At 37.0% G+C, this 21,422-nt stretch overlaps 1 long non-coding RNA gene across 1 annotated transcript; it reads left to right on the top strand.

The window, feature by feature from the left end:
- Positions 1 to 15,087: 15,087 nt before the first annotated feature.
- LOC138127758 (uncharacterized) lies at positions 15,088 to 21,179 on the top strand. Its single transcript, XR_011158392.1, has 2 exons — positions 15,088 to 18,411; positions 18,539 to 21,179. It is a non-coding gene; the product is annotated as an uncharacterized lncRNA (long non-coding RNA).
- The last annotated feature ends 243 nt before the right edge of the window (positions 21,180 to 21,422 follow it).

Below are 21,422 nucleotides of genomic sequence, written 5' to 3'. Positions count from 1 at the left end.
GGTTGGGGTAATTAAATTGGGGATTTTTTTTATTTTTATAATTTACAATATTTACAGTTTAATACCACTATATACATATTTACACATCGTGGAAGAGATTTATGTCGGTTGATCGTAAATTTTGAGTGTCATGTACGGGAGTTTGTGTTTTGTTATGTGCGTTGTGTTATGTTTCCGTTGTTGCGTAATGTTTTTGGTCAGTGCGCTGTTTTGTATCCTGTATTCGTAAAATTTGTTCGAAAGTCTATTAATGTGTTGTCTTAGTGTCTCTATTTGTGCTGTTTCATGCAGGTCTGTAATGCGTGTGTATCGTCCCATGTTTGTCGCGAGTCTGAGGCATTTGTTTTGGAATCTTTGTAGTTTTGTCATTGTCGTGTCGGGTATGTGGCACCAGGCCGGTGATGCGTATGTTATGATAGGTCTGAGTATTGTTTTGTAAAGTCTAATTTTGTTGTCTGTTGTCATTTTATTGTTTTTTGTCATTAACGGGTAGATTTGTCTTAGTGTCGCGTTCGCTTTCGTCAGTGCGTTGATGTCTTTTTGGAATGTTAGTCTACGGTCCAATGTTAGTCCGAGGTATTTGACGGAGGGCGTGGTCTCGATGAGCTGGTCTTGAACTTTGAGTTTCGTGATGATGGTGTTGTTCGTGTGTTTCCTGGTGAATAAAATTGTTTCGGTTTTGTTTGGATTAATGTCTATGAGCCAGTCATCAAAGTATTTTAGTATTATATTCAGGTGGATTTGAACTTGTTTGTTGGCTACCTCGCCATCTATGCGGCCGTGTCGTCCGCGTAAAGTGCAATTTTTGTTTTTTCGAATGTCGGGAGGTCGTTGATGAACCAGGTGAAGAGTCTGGGTCCGAGGACTGATCCTTGGGTGACTCCGGCTTTAATTGGTTGTGCTTCTGATAGCGTGTTTTCAATTTTGACTTTAAATGTTCGGTCTGTTAAATATGATTGAATTAATTTGATCATGTAAACTGCGATTTTGAATTTATAAAGTTTGATTATCAGTCCTTGGATCCAGACTCTGTCGAACGCTTTTTGAATGTCCAGTAAGGTCATCGATGTACCTTTTTGTTTGTTATAGTTTGTGATTATGTCCGTTATGATTCTCGTAACTTGTTGCGTTGTGTCATGTCCTGGTCTAAATCCAAACTGTTCCTGTCTGGTTAGGTTGAGTTTGTCGTCGTATTTGTTAAGTCTTTCGTTGATGACTTTTTCTGCCACCTTAGCAAGCCCTGAGAGGAGGCTTATGGGGCGGTAGTTGCTGGGGTTTGTGGGGTCTTTATTTTGTTTAGGATGGGGACTACTGTTGCTATTTTCCATTGTCTGGGGAAGTGTTGGAGTTTAATTATTGCATTTATTATATAATGTAGTTGGACTATGGCTTTTTTGCTAAGGTTTTTGATTATTTTGTTGGGGATATTATCTGGACCGGGAGCTTTATTATTTGGTAGGGATTTGATGATGTTACAGATTTCTTCAGGGCTTGCTAAGTTGTCTCTGTCATATTGTTTCGTGTTTTGGTACGTCGTTTTGTGTATTAGTTCTGCGATTTTGTTAATTTCTACTTGTTTTGTTGTGAGTTGTCTGCTGTCGAGTTGTAGGTTGTGTACGTCACTGTAAAATTTGGCAAGAGAGTCCGCTTTATGTTTGTCTGTCATGGCGGTGATGTTGTTCGTTATTATGTTTCCGACTGGGGTTTTGCGTTTACGGAGGAGTTTTGCCGTTTTGTACAGTGAATTGTCCTTGATGTTTAATTTCTCGATTCTCTCTTGCCAGGTTTTATTTTTGCTGTCGTGTATTTGTGCTTTGATGTCTTTGGTCATGTTTTTGATTTGTTCTTTTAGAATTGGGTCAGCTGTCCGCTGCCAGCGTCTTCGCGTCGCGTTCTTTGTTTGAATGAGCCGTTTAATTTCGGGTGTTATGTGTTGGGTGTTAGTGTCTAATATGTGTGTTTTAGTGTTTTTTTAATTGCTTTTTGTATAATTTCTGTGTATGCGTCTATGGTGTGTTCTAGTTGTTTTATGTCATTGATGTTTCGGTTGATCGTTAACAGTCTGTCAATTGTTTGTCTGAATTTAGACCAGTCTGTGTTTTTGTATGTGATTTGTGTTCGGGTTCGGTTTTCGCGATTTTGTCCGTCAGTTGTTGTCGTTACAGGGTTATGATCAGAGTCGAGTGCTGTTATTGTTGTCGGTTTGTTGATTGTTATGTTCTTTGTTATTATAAGGTCAATTGTTGTTGGTCTCATTCCGTTCCCCGGGTAATGTGTCGGTTCGTCCGTGTAATTTATTGTCAAGTCATTGTCGTCAGTGTATTTTTTAAGTGTGTTGCCGTTTCGGTTTGATCGTCCGCAATTCCAGTCATTGTGTTTGGCGTTGAGGTCTCCGCCGACGTTATGTTCAAAAAGTTGTCGTAGGTCTTGTCGCGAGAATTTGTTGTCGGGTCTGTTGTAGGGCCGCTGTTATGGTGGTGTTATTGGCTAGTTTGATTGATAGCGTTTCAATACTGCTTGTTGGGTTGTTTTTGATGATTTTGTGCGCTATGTCGCGTTTAATTATTATAGCCACGCCCCCCGCTCTCGTGTTTGTCGGTCGGTCGCGTCTGTACGTGCTGTAATCGTCAAAGTAAATTTTGTCGTTTGTCGTCAGTTTCGTCTCGCTTATCAATATTATGTCTGTTTGTTCGGTGTCAAGAAAGTCTTTAAGTTCGTCCGTTTTGTTTTTTATTCCGTTTGCGTTCCAAATTACTATGTTTAGGTTGTAAACTTTATTAGTAGTTTTAATTTGGTCGGTACAAGAAAACACCCGGTGATTTAAACAATGGTTTATTAGCGAACACCAGTCTCATCCACGTGCTAAACCCGAATTTAGCCTCTTTTTCTCGGTGCTGGAATCCCTTCCCGCTTTTCCGCGTTTGTTCTCGTCTCTCGTATTGGGTTTCAGTGATTCCGATGCCGTGATTGACGTTTGGTCCCGAATTTCCTGACAAGGTTAAATGCTATATTTATTTATACTTTGTGTGAATTGTAGTACCGACATAAATCTCTCTTCAGAGCTTTTTGCCTTGTCTAAGAGATTGTTTAGATCCGTTAGGGCTTTAATGAGATTGTTAACATTGCATAAGCTGTTCAGTCTCTTAATCTGGGCTCTTCGGAGTTGTCTCTAACAGTGATGTCGGGATTGTTTTTTCTTTTTTCTCAGGCATTTTCCTTGGGGAGGGGCGCTAAGACGTATTTTTTTTCGTTTTTGCTTCCACGGTTTCTTCTTTCTTGGGCTGCCTCAAGTTTTCTTTGATACTCTGGGCATTTTGTATTGTTGGCGGTGTGATCGCCCTCACAGTTGACGCATTTTGGTGTGGATTGTTTTCCCAACTGGCAGTCCCGGGTGAGATGGTCCCCAGCGCATTTAACACATTTGGCCCGTGCGTGACAGTTGGCGGTTGCGTGCCCCCATTTTTGACAGCGGTGACACTGCACAAAAATTTTATTGTTAAAATGCCGTTGCCAGCTTACCTTCGTGTTTAGGATGAATTTTATTCTCTCCAGTTTGTCGAGTGTGTATGTTGTGTCTGTGATGATGAGGTATGTTGGCCAGTTGGTGCCTCTCATGTTGTATATTTCGTTGGCGTCCACATCTTCTTCTACTAGAGCTTCTGCTACTTCTTTGGGCGCTGGTCCCTGGTGCAGCCCTCTGAGCACGAAGGCGTGCGTCTTGTTGTTTTTGTGGGTGTAGGTGTGGTATTCAATTTCATCGTTTTTCAAGACTTCTTGTAGTTTAAGCCAGTCGGTCTTGTTCTTCGTGTATATATTTGTATTGTATTTTGTGTATTTTATTGTGTACTGGTTACCGACTGTGTTTTTCAGCGTGTTTGTTAGTGTGTGGTGGTCCTTGAAAAAACCGTGCACGATGATCGGCGGCGGCAATTTTTCTTTTACCCTCTGGTCTTGGGCTGTTACTTCCATCTCATTGTCACTGTCAGCGTTCGCGCTATTTAATGGTTCGTATGTGTTTTTTAGCTCCAGTTTTTCGGTCGTATTTGATGTCGTTGGTTTATTCCTTCTTTTGGGGCTACGCCACCCTTCGATGTCCTCATTACGTTTGCTGTCTGTCATTTCTACCTGGGCTAGTTTTTCTTTCAATGTTGATTGTGGGATGTCATTCGTTGTTTTTGTTTTGATTAAACTGGAGTTTTGCAGGAGTAGCAGGTTATTTTGGAGAAGGTTGACGGTCCTCGGCCGTAACCTTTTCGTAGTTATTGTCTTGACTCGTACTATTTCGTTGCACGAATTCACTTTTGTTTTAATTGCACTCGGGTTCACTTCAGTTAGCCCGTACTTTTGTCAGCCGTTGCGCTCACTCTGTTGCTCTGGGTCGTACACGTCCTTTCGCCTCAGCGGTTGGGACAAGACTGGAGCACTGTCTCCGACAGCCATGCGGCTACCGAGCTACCTTCCAGCACCAAAATGTTTCTTTAATGTTGACTCAGAGGGCAGTCCGAAAAGCACATTTCTGGGAAACTCGTATCCTTTAGGCGAACAATATCTCCATCCAATACACTGACGAATTGTGGTTTTTGATCACCATGGAACCCTTTTCTTATAGTTGTTAATTTGATCTTATATCGCACGTTCAAATGAAATCGTGGGCTGAGTAGGCCTTGGAAAAATTAAACCGTTTAGAACAGTGTAAAGTTTGAATTTCCCGCCGTTTGACACGAATGACATTTGTTTATGTTTAATCGGGACATAATTGAACATGTTTGTTTTCAGCACAGGGTGGCCTTAAATATTTGCTTCGAGAATAGGAATCGTTAAGTTATTCTATTTTTAATCTAAAATATTGCAAAAGAAAGAAAAAAAAGAAAGATTTTTTTTGCCTTTAAATTTTAGGTTAGCTGTCAGCATGCTCCAATTAATCTACGCTTTAAAGAAGCACAGCAATTGACGGTTTCCAACGCCTCCCCAGCCCAGAATTTCATTTGAACGCGTGATATAAATATAGCGCGAGGGTTCATATTATGATTAGCATCAACTTCAATTTTGTCCATACATTTCCACTCTGAGTTTTTATTATTTATTTCTTTTTCTACTTGCAATTGTTCCTTGAGGCGATTATAACGAATCTGCAGACGGTTCAATTTCTGCGTCAAACGCTTTTTAGTATAAAGCAATCTTTCACGGTAATAGACGCGGCTGTAGTTTAAGTAGGTACCAACTTCACGGGACTTTTGAAAATTTTCAAATATTTGGTTCCGATCATCATTTGCAAACTAAAATTGTGTTAACATTAGATATGTTCCAAATTTTATTGAGAATCGCCCTCAAATGTCACATGATTTATATTGACAAATCACAACTCCGAATTCTTTGAATAGCAACCAATTACAATTTAATTAATTAATTTACCTAGGGAAAAGTTTTTTCGGGCGATTCTCTTCCGAATATACCTCGGGACAGATATATATCGCCAGAATTTTTTTCTTGCAGTCCAAGACTCGTGTTTGTCGCTCAAAATTACACGAGGGCGCCAGCCCTCGTGTAATTTTCTTGCTACAAACACTCGTGTGTGACGACTGCTCAAAAAAATTTCCGGCCATATATCTCTCTCTTGGTATATTATATATGATAATCGCCCTCAAATGTCACATGATTTATATTGACAAATCATAACTCCGAATTGTTTGAATAGCAACCAATCACAATTTAATTAAGCGGATATTTTCCCTAGGGAAAATTTCCGATATAATTTCCCTAGGGAAAAAGCTTTTTTGGGCGATTCTCTTTCGAATATGCGTCGGGACAGATATATATCGCTAGAAATGTTTTCTTGCAGTTCAACATCCGTGTTTGTCGCTCAGAATTACCCTTGGGCTGGCGCCCTCGTCTACTTTTCTGGCTACAAACACTCGTGTGTCAGGACTGTTCGAAAAAAAATCCGGCAATATATCTGTCCCTTGGTATATTATATATGAAAATTTACCTTAAATATAGAAGGTATCGCCCCTTTCACTAACTTTCTTTGCTTGGTTGTCGCAAGAAAATCGTCTTTCAATTGCAAAATATCTACAAGCGCCTTTATTCCTGCAACACAAATAATTCTCTCATAGAATACTTTGCTATTTTTCAATTTGAATAAAATTTTGTGATTATGGTAATCCGATTTCAGAAAAATGAAATAATAGTGTCAATCAAATGTGTCAAAATAATTATATTTTTGTAAATAAATCAGACATTATTCGTGATCACCCTGTATTGAAAAATAAATATAAAATGTTAATAAATCTGTTTTTCGAAATATTTATACCTTATCAACATTCTTAATCAGCGTTTCTTTCCATTTCAAATTCAAATCTAAATTTGTCGGAAAACCTTGATCAGAAATATTCTTTAATTAATCTGCAACCCAATTACGTATACAACAGTTTCTTGTTTTGCAACAACAAAGATGTTTAAGAATTATTTCTCAATTTGTCAATTTTGAATAATACCTGTTCACGTTGGATTGGACATTAGTGGTGCAAATCGCACACATTTGGCATTAACTTTCATATGAGTTGTCATAGTAACAGGTCAGTCATTTGCACCACAGCTGTTCTTCCCAACGTGAACAGGATTTATATTCAATGACTTCTGTTATTTGGCGAAATTTTTTTAATAAACAATTGTCGATGTCAAAATTAAGTAAAAAACCACTCTGTACCACCCTAAAATGTGCGCATATGGACCAGCTGTATAACAATTTGACACCAAATCATAGTAAAGGTTATGTTCACTTCACTTTCCGTACCCTTTTTCCCCGAATTCATTTTCAAAACAAATTGAATGAGAAATTAGCAGAAATCTTTTTCGAATTTGAAATAAAGTCTCGCTCGTCAGGGCGCTCTTTTTATGGAACAACTATTATTTAAAAGTGGTTTCAATAATAATTTTACAAATTTTGTCTTTATGTGTATTACAGATAAAGAGGGAATTACGAATTAAATTTGGATGTAAAATTGTTACGAGTTGTTTGCAAATATTTTCTTGGGCCAAATATGGTAAAATTTCTGTGGCAATATCTGCAAATTCTTTTAAAAGACTTACAAACTGATAATTTGGATAAGTCAAACCGCCACGATTTTGAAGATTAATTAAACGTAAAAGATGCCCAGGAGTTGAAGAAGATAAATATAGGAGAGAGACAACAGTCGCAGTGAAATTTTTCATTAAATTTTTTTACAATATACCCTGCTATGAAAGCAACAGAAGCTGCATATATGGTGTTACTGCGATTAATTGGTAATTAAGTAATTTAAGTAATTAATAATTGGTTTACTTAAGTTTCGAATTTTCTCTAGCAGTCGAAAGGGTAGTATCAAGTCCGGTTCACATTTTTCCGCCAAACAAATTTTCATACCTTTTTGAAACTTCTTGACACTTGAAAACATACGTCAATCATTGTTATTAACAGTTTTCTCCGCTAGTTGGAGCTAGTTACCAAACGATTTTTTTAGGTTAGCGGAATCAAGTTTATACCCTTATTGGGACGGCCGTATGGAGCGCAGCGGAAGCTAGATGAAGTTGGCCATGCATTAAAAAAATGTTGACACTCAGTGTGACTAACCGTATTATCAAGAAAATCACTGTTTGGCCCATACCAACATGACAACGTTTTGACAATTGTCATTACGAGCTAGTTTAAGAGTGGTTTAACTCTTTCACTCACGACTTCTTGTTTTTTGAAGTAACAATCTGATTTTTGGTGTATTGGGACTTTGATTTATTTAAACATTTTTGGTGGAAGTCTCGTTTTGATATCCTTGCTCATTTTTGAGCCCTAAACTGTGCACTATAGTGTGTATATTGTGAGCGATGTGATTTTTATTTCTCATTTAACAATAATTACTCAAACTATGATTCAACCCGAAATACGTTTAAAAGCTGGCAACGATGTTACCGTTTCGGTCACATAATGTAACCTTAATTGAAATCCACCTAACCTAACACGAAAGTCAATCAATTTCTATTAGGGATTTTTATTTGTTCTGTAGCTAATACCAACAATGTTACCAGATGTCATAGTCACCCCTTATCCACATTCATCGTGAATCGATTATACAGGGTGTTAGGGAATGGTTTCCCAAGAATTTCAGGGTGAGTTTTCTCAAAAATAAAAATTTTAAATTATTGTGATAATTAAATAAATAGTTAACCTTTTGTAATGAAAGTCTATTGCTTAGTATATACTTTTTTTCACGAATTTGGAGATTGATTGCGAAGGCATAGCCCGAGTTAATCAAGCAAATAAGTGAAAAAAAGAGACTTTCATAACGTGTTGTACACACTATTTTTTTTGCATATCGATGTAAGTTGAGAAATTTGGTCTAAAAGGATTTATGAAAAATTACATTAAAAAAATAGGTATGCTTTGACAATCATCTCCAAGAGAAATGATGCAAAAAAGTACGACTTTCACTACGCTTTTTCGTGTAAAAAAGTGCTTCTTTCACTACGATTTTTCGTGTAAAAAAGTGCCACTTTCATTACGATATGCAAAAAAAAGGTTTTCGTTCTTTTTCTTTATTCAAAAATTTTGAGTTGTAGAAACGGAAATTGACAGATAACCTAACAAATACAATCTGACGCATTTTTCACCAAACAGTGTTGCCGGTTGTATTTCCAACGTAGAATGCAGTGTTGGTGGAAATTTAGAATTGAGACAGACTGTATGCACAAATTTTCTTGACTATTATAGCTCACGGACCACTTTATGCTCATGGGCCATAAAGATATGTCAAATAAAACAATTATTTAACTCAAAATTAGGAATTGCTATTCGTTCAACTATTTGAGTGTCGTTAGAAATTAAGGTGAAATTGACACAGTTTGATACACTATCGGACATTGAGCTACCAGCAGACACATTTTTTTTCTTCCAGTAAACACTTTTTCAGCAAGCCTAATTTTGTTTGATACTGAATCTTCTATGTACTGTTCAGCAACTGAGGTTGACTTCCATCCTCCAATTTGTTTTACACCAATAATCCCTTCCCAGCATTTGCTAACAATGTAGCCGATGATCGACGAAATGAGTGCCCCGTATATAATTCGGGATTTTTCTTATTTTGTACATTTTCCATGTGGGCGACGAAGAAACGGCGACTCTCCGTGCCTCACGGACGTAACGCAGCGTATTTTTTATAAAACGCCGAGTCTTTCGTTTAGCGTAATTACGCTAAACATTCGGTTGGTGTCGTTACATAAAGGATAAAAATAAAGGAAACATTAGCTATTTATGCACCAAGGGCGTTACAACGATGATTGCGCCCGGAGAACGATGAATCCAGCTCGAGGGCTTTAGCCCGAGAGATGGATATCGTTCACTATACGTGTTCTTAAAAAAAAAATGGCATCTTTGCAGTTATGAATTGATGAGGGCGTTATGAATTCATTACGCCCGCTTATTCTTATTACGCCCGGTTATTATTCCCCGGTTGTTATGTACATGTTTACGTATTTCGTATCCTAGGAGTTATCATGCAATTACACTAAAGTGAAAAATAAAAACATTTTCTAATTATTAAGAATAATTAATTACATTAAATGTTCGAAACGCCGACCATTTGCTTGTAGACAAGCATTCATTTCGGTTGTCAATTTCGGTTTGGTAAACTACCCATTTAATATGACCCCAAAAATAAAAATCCCATGGATTGAGGTCAGAAGACTTAGGTGACCACAAAGTATCTGCCAATCCATAGATTTTCAAATTCTGATTTAAGTAAATAGTAACATCACGATAACAATGAGGAGGTGCTCCACCTTGCATATACGATACATTTCTTCGGATTTGTAAAGGCAAGTCATCTAAAATATTAGTTATTTCATTTTCTAAAAAATTCAAATAGTCATTGCCGTTCAGTCTATTCGGCAAGATTAATGGACTCATTAGACTGTTACCAAAAATTCTGACCCATACATTGAGGGAAAACAAATGTTGGTTATGAATCACCCGAATGACATGAGGATTATTGGGTGCCCAGTAATGTATGTTTCTTAAATTTACCACTCGATTACGAGAAAAATTAGCTTCAACTGCAAAAAGTATTCTTTCAATGAATGTAAAATTTTGAGCATCAATTTCTAACAACCACGTACCAAAATTGAGTCTTCGTTCATAATCCCCTGACAGTGTGTAGTGGTAAGGATGCATGTTTTCGTTATGTAAGGTTCTCCAAATGGTGGTATTTGAAGTTCCAACAATGTGATTAAGTTGATTTTCTTGGATTTTCTTGCACAAGTTACAAAATTTCTTCATCACATTCGACATGGTCGTCATTTCGATTTCTTCCTCTATCCAAATTATTGATATTTAAATGCCCAAATTCCCTTAGCTTTTGGTCAGTTCTCCTATGTGGAATTTTTCTGTTTGAAAACATCTGTTGGTATCTTCGCCTTGCCGCCAAGCTGTTTTGGTGCACTTCACCATACACTTTGCGACATCAAAAGCACTTCGCTACGCGTCGTGCTCTTAAACTCGTCCTGCGTGCTTTAAAGGGTTCCTTATAAACTTGTATCATAATATTATTTCATATGGCATTTTGCTTTATGTTCAGAATATTTCATGTTAAGCAGTTTCTGTTTTAACCTCGTAAGAGGACGGTGTAGTTATATTAGCACTGTTATAAGAAACTGATGAATTTGTATCTTGATACTGAGTGGAGCAATACATCTTTTTTCTTCTATTAGTCATCTTATTTTAGGGATTGTATACACTGGCGAGCAAAACATTTTGGTCACATTGAAATTGTAATGATTTTTGGGATTTTCTTATTTTAAGCTTATATTTTCAAATTGTAAATTATTGTACTGTATTTTGTAGGGTAAATTTAATATTTAACATTGAATCGGAAAGCATATTTTTTGGTTTTTATGATTTAATCTGAAAAAGTAACAAATTCACATTTAAAACGAAGTTCAACTGATTGTTATTAGGAATTGAAAAAAATCAAGAAATTAATCATTAGTAACGTGTATTCCCTCCTCTTTCGTTAATGACTGTTTGAAGTGACGATCCATACTTTCAATTAAATTAAGGATAACATTATGGTCGATGTTATTCCACTCCTGCAATAGCAACTCTCTCAGCTCCTGGGCAATTCTTGGTGTTGGTGCGTGCCGTCGAATACGTCGTCCCAACTCATCCCAGACATGTTCGATGGGACCCATGTCTGGACTGAGTGCTGGCCAGTCAAATCGCCGAATTCCCACCTCATTCAGATATTCTCTGACAACACTAGCTGCATGAGGTCTAGCATTATCGTGCATTAAAATGCCATGTTCACCCATGTTCCGCAAACTTGCGGATCACCCGGATCCTGGTCTTCTTGATATCAGGCCAGTCTCCACATAGCCCCGGTACACATTTTGTGCAGCACAAAGGCTTTTACCAAAAATTCTTCCAGTTTCATGTTGTCCTCGACCATCTTGTATCAACGCTACAATTCTTGCCACAATAATAGGGTCTAAAGGCATCGCGACATGTAAAATAAGCACTGCAAACACTACACCGTGAGACCTATAGGTTTTACAATGGGTTTTTTGAGGGACTACTCTACTACTACTGCTACTGCTCCTGCTCCTGCTGTTGTTACTGCTACTACAGCTACTGCTACTCCTATTACTACTACTACTTTTTTCGCTGTCATAATGACAAAAACACCGCTGCTTATGGGATTTTTAGTGTATGAATTTAATTGTCTTCGAAAAAAATCAGGTTTAGTATGAAAACCAATGCTAAACACAATAACAATACCTTTTGAAGATTAAAAAAAAATAAAATATGAGAACGTGTAATAAATATTGCGTTTAGGATTGTTTCCCCATAGTATACCTGATATTTTCGAAGACAATTTAATTCATGTATAAAAAATCTCATAAGGCGCTGTGATTTTGTCACTTTGACAGCGGATAAAAGTTTGCCCTAACTTTTATCCGGCAAAAACACTCAGGTAACTTATACCTTTAGTTGCTAGGCATCTAATACCTTTAATACCAAATAAAGAAATTAAATTTGCATTGTTCATTCATTAAATTGTCTCGCCGAATTACACTCGAGGTTTCATTTAGTCAGGAAAAATATTTATTTGCAACTCAAACTAATTGCTTGACAATTAGACTCGAAAAATTGGCACGATAAAATCAACTCCGGCCTACGGCCGTCGTGCTTTTATCGTACCAATTTTTCTCGTCTAATTGCTAAGCAATACGTTTTCGTTGCAAAAAATATTTTTCCGACTAAATGAAACCTCTTGTGTAATTACAGTCGAAAAAATTTCCAATAATGCTATATTATTTATTTATTTTCGCGGTTACTGTTAATTGCATTCTAACATGTAGCATATCGTTGTATTCAGAAAATTAATCTCTTTCAAAATCGGAATAAAAAATATACCAAGCTATTTGAAAAAACAAAGTTGACTATCATCTGACCTTGAATGACTTTTTGAAAAAAAATTAATCTATGTTGTGCTTATAGTGTTCTTAAAGTGATTTATTCCAGTTTTTGTTTTATTTAAATCGAACCATAAATAACGGAGATATGGCTTGCGGCGTTTTTTAGGACACACCCTGTATTATAATATGATATTTTTTCGATATGTTTAGGACCATGCTGTCCAGTTTAACGGGTGTTACGTTCACAGTATTTACGCATATTTTGGGGCTATTAAACATTGTTTTACATGGAAATGAAAAAATTAACCAGAGTGATAAGTTATTAGTTATTACTATATTTAATGAGAATGAAGCTGGGTATTTCCTACTCTGCATTGGGGTTGTTATTTGGTGTCCATAGATCTACTGTTCAACGGATATTCAACTTAACATTGGAAGAACTATCACAGAAAATGCAAAAGTATGTTTTTTGGCCTGACAGACGAACTGTCTCACACAGTATGCCAGAATCGTTTAAGATAAATTACCCCAAATGTCGGGTCATCATTGACTGTTCGGAAATACGAATTCAGCAACCAGGATCTGTTGACAATCCCATTTTTACATATTCTCATTACAAAGGAACTTTCACTGCGAAGTTTTTGATTGGCATTGCCCCTTGCGGATTTGTGTCATTTATTTCTAAATGTTATGGTGGTCGTTCAAGTGACGGTTTTATAACTAACAATTGTGGAATATTAACGCTTTTGGAAAAAGACGATGTATGTTTAGCCGACAAAGGTTTCCCAGGGGTTAAATGTGAAGATGCTATAATTGTTATGCCGCCGTTTGTCCATGATGGACGACTAACTGAGGAGGAAGTGGAAAAAACTTACAGTGTTGCAAGTGTAATAATACATGTTGAGAGAGCGATTCAGCGAGTAAAAATACATGGTATTTTAAATAATTTTTCCAATGATATGTTACCTATCATTGATGATGTACTTTTTATGTGTTGTGTTCTTGCTAATCTTCAAACACCAATAATTAAAAATGTGAATATAGATTAACACATACATTAATGTCAAAGAAGTGTAACATTAATTTTCTCAACCAGTGCCATCATGTATCTAAATCAATTTTTTTTGTTTTTTTTTGTTTGTTGCCTTTCCCCTTTTACCCCTACGGGCCTATTGGGTACCTTGCCGTCGGCTTTTCTCATTTTTTCTCCCTTGAGGGTGCGGCGGGGCTCCGGGGTACTTTCACCGGCCACCCACGTCCACCCTCTCTATCTAAATCAATTATTACAAAATAAAACAATTAATAAAAAAGCTCTACCGGAACAAATTTCATTTATTTATTTTTTTCATTTTTTCATATATAGTACTTATCATTTTTGAAAAAAAGACATAAGAGAGCTTTGTTTCAAGTTTTTTAAAAAATTCAGAATCCTTTCCAATTTTGATAATTCTAAATGATTTATCTGCAGAGCAATACAACATGAAACTGCAAGTTTTCAAACCTAAAATAAATAAATTCATTTGTACTTGGGCATAGTACATATGTCTCTTTCTCAAAATATAATCGCCATTTGTTTGTTTCTTTATGTACTGTGGGCATTTTTTTTTCAAGTATCTCTGCTATTGACATTGAACGGCCTATAAAACAAAAAATATTACAGTGGTATTTATTAAGAAAAACAGCATTCTTACCAAGATGCGGATATTTTATTTCTAATAAAGTTTCTGGTGTGCCATCAGTATTAATAATTACGCCATCGGGTGAAGCAGCCAGCCAAGGCCTGGACTGATCTACGACAAGTCCCACCTGAAAAACTTTCACTTTGTGAACAACTTCAAATACAGTTCTGGCTTCTGCTTCAAATTTGAGTCCATGTTTGGTAGCTGGGTTTTCAAAAGGACGAGGATTTATAAAATTGTTCATTTTGTTACACCATTCCTGTTCACTCCTTTCTTTATTTTGCCCATATGTAAATAGGGCGTAGCACCTAAAGATATTGTTTAAAATATAATATGTCTACATTATTACTGACATCACCTAGAAGCTCTAATTCTGAACTTCCGTTCCTCCTTCCACAAAGTTTTATTTTTTCCCGTTTTCAAACACAGGTCACGTCCATCACATATGAAAACTTTTTTAAAGGTTTGCTCGCAACAATCAGAGGGAAATGTCAACTCAGGTTCCAAAAGTTCTGTATTAGATTTTTGCAATTCAAATATTTGGTTTATCAGGTCTTCAAGTTTTATATTGTGATCACTAAAAACAAAACAAAAAAGCAGCACAAACGAAAAAAAAAATTGCAAATACTTGACATCTTATATAAAATTGCTGGACATTGATATAATGTGGTCATAAATATTATTAATGTATACAACCTGTCATCAGAAACATTCTCATTTTCCACCGTGTTCCTGCGCCTTCAAAATAATTTGGAGCGCTGAGTTGGGGATGCTCTGCCTTGGTGGTAATTCCAGTGCCTGGTAAACGTTCTTCCTTGTGACAGGTGGATACATATCAGCAATTCTTTTGCCTTTCTTATATTTTGCACTACTTGCCTTTTTTGTCGATGCAACAGCCCCTTTCCATGCATTTTCATGGCTTGTTTTACTCAGAGTCATTATTGACAAATAAAACAAGGGCACTAATATGCTTGCATCCACCTGTCACACCGGCAATACAATTACATGTAGCTTTTACTACATTCCTCTCTCCCTTTATCTACAAAGATAGATCTTATTTTTTGACGTTATGTTGTTCGACAGACGACGTACTTCAATCTCTACCGAATAAGGAGGCACACTAACACTTGTCTGCCTTACAACACTACCCTGGAGAAAAGAAGAATCACCCACTTTTCTTTCAATTACGTTAAGAACATGACCTGCAGCTACCAAAGCTTCACCCTTTTTTTCGGATGCTGCTGACCGATGATCAAAATTGATACGTTCGTAACCAAAACGTATTTCTATTTCCATTGTTCACCGTGATAACAAATCCACAAAACACAAACATTTCTTATAATAGGGGAACATGGGGGAATTCTGCGCACCTAAGGAAAAAATACTCAAAAAAATATTTATAGCTGAACACAAACTTTGATATTTGTACTGCTTAATCTCGAAGGTATCGGGCACCTATTTAGCATAAAGAAATTGTCTAAAAAAGTACGATTTAAAATATACAGAGATATATTAAAATATTGTCTTTGCGCGGAATTTCCCCACGTATTGGGTAATACCGCGCGGACTATGGTGTAATTCTGCGCAGGGCTTAAAACAAACTCCAGAAGCTTGATATTTCTTATAAAGACTTTAATGCAGAAAAACATAATAATAACAAAAGAGATCTTCCCCAAGATATTAAAAAAAATCAGATTTTACATTCTGTTGGTTCATTTTTTTTGTATTTTGACACACATATCGCAGGTGTAACCAACTGGTGAATCCCAACCGCTACAATCTTCATGTGCCCATTTGGAACATATTACGCAACGGTACCAAATTTCATTGTCCTGACCGAATTCCCCACACACCAAGCACAGCTCACTGTCTTCAGTTATATCTACATCATCCAATTCATCGTCATCACATAACTGACTCTCATCCCAACTTTCCGACTCAGAATCATCTAGATGCAAGTGTCTGATCTTTGACTTCTTACTTAAATAACGTTTTTTTGCTTTAGCAGATGCTTGCTCTACTTTTTGTGCCTTTCTCTTTCCGGGCTTGACTCCAGATTTTTTCAAATTTTCATCTTGTTTTTTGCGGTTTCTTTTTTCTTCTCTTATTTCTAGTTCAGCCTTTATTGAAGTGGATGTGTAAATTTCGGAGTGTTGTTTTGGACGTGATTTAGTAGTCTTCGTTACAGCTGGACCTGGCAGCGGAGCTAATTTTTCAATAGACACTTTGGATGAAAACGAGGCCTGGTAAGGCACAGGTTCAGCACTTCTTGAAGTTCCAGGTTGTGGTTCAGCTCGCTGATTTGATTGTGATTCAGAATTTCTGGGAGGAGTTCTATGTCCGGCCTCAGTACATCTCGCAGATCCTGGTTCTTGTTCGGTCATTCCGTTTGATTTTTGCTTAGTATTGGTGGAATAATTCTTGTGTTTGATTTCATCAGTATTGATTCCAGTGCTATCATCGACGACATCTGTTAGACTGAAATCATTGTCAGAAAATTTATTTGGGTCTATGGGCCATATTCCAGCAGCGCGAAATCCAGAAATTCTCTTATCCATTGTTGCAGTCCTTTGATAAGCTTTATTAAAGAGCGAAGCAAGTTCATAATGGGTGATTTTTTCATGAGAGGTCCAAAAAAAGTCAAATCGAGCGGCTGTAATTTATGTGAGGTATGCGGAGGAAATGACACCATAACAATTCCGTGCCACCTGCAGTACATATAAATTTCCAAAGAAATGTGGCTCCCATGATTGTCTAATATCAGAAGAACTGGATCCTCCTCCGAAGATTTTACATGTTTTTGAAAATGTTTCAACCATTCAAAAAACAACACTTCGTTTATCCAGCCGTTTTTAGAACATCTGTATATCGCTCCAACTGGTCCGTCTCTCATTAATTGCGAATTCATACGTGCCCTTGGAAATATAAACATAGGGGAGATGAATTGTCCTACAGCACTAACTGCACATACTACAGTAACATTTTTTCCTCTTTCCCAAGATATTACTGATCCTACTTGTTTCTGCCCTTTTGGCGCTAAAATTTTTGCTGGTTTTTGAACCGTAGAGATGCCCGTTTCATCCACATTAAAGATTCGACTTTCAGGGAATTTGTTCTTTTCAATAACTGTGAGAAGATTGTTAAAAAATCTATCCACCTCTGTTTTATTGAATGCAGAAATACGGTTCTGGCTGGTACCTTCTGGCTTTCGGAGACTAATTTCTGGGTGACGCTTTAAAAACAGTTCCAGCCAATCATGACCAGCCATGTTCAATTCTTTGTCGAAACGGTGTTTAATATTATTTGCTTCAGCAAACTGGTATGCCAAGCGTCGAAGTTCAATTGGTGTGATGCCGAAAAACATATTCGCCAATTTAATAACATGACTTTTGATGACAGCCTCCTGCTCATTACTAAACACTGGCTTTCTTCCCAATTTTACTTTGGTATTAATATTGGTTTTTAGTTTATCACGTAAGGTGGCTTCTGGAATGTTGTAAGATCGACCTACTTCTCGAATTTTTCTCCCAGATTGTATGGCAGCGATTACAGTTTTTAAGTCCTCTTCTGTCCATTTAGACTTTTCGGTCTTCCGAATATAAGTACGGGGCATTTTGAATTCTGAAAGAAACGGCAAATAAATTTGTAGCAAAGATTTTCTCACGGGGAAATACCGCGCAGCGCGAAATTACCCCGTCAAAACTGCGCGCTATTCCCCCAAATTCAATCAGCTGACCTAAGTATTTCTTGGCTATGAACGACGTAGAATAATTAAATAACTATGTAAGGTAAATGACGTGCATATATGACGCAAAACACTCATGCATTAGTTTTGCTGCAAGTTAGTAAATAGATGTACTTACCACCTTTTCAAGATTGCACAAAAACTACATGAACATGTGGAAAAACAAACAATGGCCTATCACGTCTGACTCAATGCTACCACTGTGCTCAAATTCAGAGCGGATGTTACCAAGACTACTACGAGAGGGCGCCTTATACTTATATCTTGCAAGGCCATCTGAATCAAAAAGCTACGCTTATAAGGCCGTTTCAATTTTCGATTTTTCCATATAAACTTTGTTTCTGTGACATTTCGGGCGGCAGAACCTTTTTGCGCTCCATCTACCGACACTTTTTCCACTTTTTACTTTGAGGTTAAGTGCTTAAAACGTCAATTAAACATGAATGCAATAAAATATCCAAGATCCGAGCTTATTTTGGATACATTCTGGACTAGCAAAATACTAATAAATTCGAATTGCAAAAAAACATGAAATCACAACACAAGGTAGGTTAGAACAATTTATAACTTTAATATTTTTCTGCAAAGGATTTTGTTGTTCTGGATTGCACATTTCCTCTTTAATAAATCTGTTTTTTCTTGACAAATATGTATTATCTAAAACTGGTTTCAGCGTTGCAGTTGTTATCAGCTTGCAGTTCTGATTTTTATGTACTAGACAAGATGAAAGTACTGGATTTTCTAGCAAATGAGGGCCCATTATCTCAACCATTTGGTGGCATATACTGCGCAGAAATACTATTTACATACTTGAATTGATTTGGATGTCATTGGAACAGTTGGAATGATGAAAGACTCTACAGGACTTTGGGGTACAGAAATTTCAACCGGAGTTTCAGTGGGAAAAGCCTAAAAAACAAAAACATTAATAAGATGGCAGTAATTATGATTATGACTGTGAAAACTAATAAGTAATTAATCGAAAAATGAGAAGAGGAAGCTCATTTTGTTTTCTCATATGTCGTGGTTGACTTCGCTTCTACGTATATTTCATGTAGCAATAAACACCACAAGTCTTTTTTAATTATAGGTACTTACAAAAATAGAAGGACAAGGAACAGCATCTTTACATAAGCGTCGTCTTTTGGGGGTTGTAATGTAATTATAGAGACTTGTTGAAAATGCTGCTCACAAATTTCTGAGTAATCCGTAATTGTTGTAGTCTTTTATATTACAAATACAAATTAAAAGGTTGTGCTTATCATTGTCTCCATAAATTTGCTTACCGCAAAACGTTTCAAAAGCTTCGAACCATTTTCGTCTTTGTTTCATATTGCTGCGAATTTCAAATAAGCGAACATCTTTTGCCCCACAAATGAAACACGCTTTTACCATTTCATGTAAAATAGAAGGGTAATATTTTAAATTGCCGCCAATATTGTAGCTTTGATTCGTTAATCGGCCACCGAGGGCGCGCAATAAGGTTCTGTCTTCTTTTGTTTTATGGCCACTCTGCAGAAACAATTATTATGTACATTGAAACGGCCTTATAAGCGTAGCTTTTTGATTCAGATGGCCTTGATATCTTGTGATAATTTACAGTGACTTTACAACAACAATGCGCAATATTACCCCGTGCGCGGAATTCCCCCGTCCTCCCCTATACCAAAAATTGCGCCTGTCAACTGACTCGATTATAGACTGATTATATGCGAATAGTTTAATGGTCGTTGCTAGGGGGCGCTGTATTTAAAATATGCGCGTTGCCTATTCAAAGAAATATCTAAAAAGTTAAAATGTTTTATGGCATTATAATGGTTTTAGCCAAATTTTATGCTACCTTCTGTTTCCATCAAATTAATTTCTACGGTAGATTCCGAAACATCAGGATGCCCATTGATGAGAGTTGGACACATTAATTCTACAATAGTTGTCTCCACTGGCTCTAGTTGTTCTTCAGATGCTGCGCCACCACCAGTACCTTTCATATGCCTAGTAATTCTGGCGGACTTGGCTTTTACATTTTTTTTTTAATCTTGCCATGTTTACAATAGAAAAGTTTTACAATAGTACTTCGACTTTTCTTATCCAGTTACCTACTTTGCGCCACTGGTCCCAGCTTTTATTGTGACCGTTAAGAATTTCGTTCAACTGATACGCAATTTCCTCCCACAACTGTTTGGGCTTTCGATGGGTAAACGTTGAGGTGAATTTGCCCTTTAATAAATGAGAGTGATTTTGGAAAAAATTCTACCAATAATTCCTTTTGCCGCTTATTGATATTAGAGCCACGTTTTGTTTTCTTGTCTGTTTCTGCAAAATAGATGTAGACGGTGAATAAATGGTACAACATATTATGTAAATTAATATAGACAAATTAAAGTACTTAATTATTTTTTACTTACCCATTATAATATGAATAAACGCAGTTAAAATAAAATCAATTGTTTTTCACTTTTGACAGATGTCAATTATTTAATTTTTTTACCACGATTTTGTCCATGGAACATTCGATCACAAAAATTATCCCTGTGATTAGCTCATCGCATAAATTTACATATGGCAGCATCGAACACGGATTCTCTTATTTAGTTCACATCACAACTTTTCGAGAATGCGGAATTTTTGAACGTTAGAAAAAATATGAGATCGGATCATTCGCTCGCCTGATCTGAGGACGTTCCCATCGTGTGATTCAAGCATAAGCGTGCTGGTTAGCCCTGTCTCCTTTTCCTTCCAGAGGCCGGCTCTCTCCGTCGCCAGGAGATCCACGGGTGGAGCTCCCGCGATTACTTGTGCTGTCTCAGCCGAGATGGTCCTGTAGGCGGCGATCACCCTGATCAGCGCCGTCCTTTGTACCCCTATCAGGGTTCGCACGTCTTTTGCGTATTTGAGCTCGTCTGCTCATATCTCCGCTCCGTAAAGCAACATAGAGGTAGTGACCGTTTTTAGTTATAGATTGTCTAGAGCTCGAAGAGTTGTGGAAAACGCATTTGGCATTTTGGTTAATCGTTTCAGAGTTTTGCTAAATCCGATTTCGTTGGCTGTCGATAAAGTGCAACAAATAACACTAACATGTGTTTTACTGCACAACTACTTAGCCACGGAGAATGGTCAAACCTATACCGATATTTCAGCAGATTATCAGGAGCTACCGAAAGTTGGTGTGCAGGGCGGCAACAGGTACACAAACACCGCCAAAAACATACGTGAACAGTTCAGAACATTTTTTGTATCAACATTTGGATTTGTTTCATTGCAGGAAGAAGCAATTCGTAGATTCAATCATTAAATAAACAGTGTTTGTTAGGAAATGCCTTTTATTTATTTTGCTCCCTATCCTTTACAATACTTTGAAATATTAATTTATTTTTCCAGTTCCAAATCTTAGCCTGATATCTCTATCTGTAATTTGCTTCAGTTTGCTGACGATGTACTTAGCAAAAATTTCGTCGTCACTTTCATTTGGCGGTGGTGCAGCATGTTTCTGGGGTGTCTTCAATTTTGTTGCAATGCTCTTCAGCACACTTGTCGCCTCCTGTACAATGGTGTCATCC

This window comes from Tenebrio molitor, chromosome 4, assembly GCF_963966145.1.
Source record: "Tenebrio molitor chromosome 4, icTenMoli1.1, whole genome shotgun sequence".
Lineage (NCBI taxonomy): Eukaryota > Metazoa > Arthropoda > Insecta > Coleoptera > Tenebrionidae > Tenebrio > Tenebrio molitor.
The sequence above is the reverse complement of the archived record's forward strand: the minus strand, read 5'-3'. Positions and strand labels throughout refer to the sequence as shown.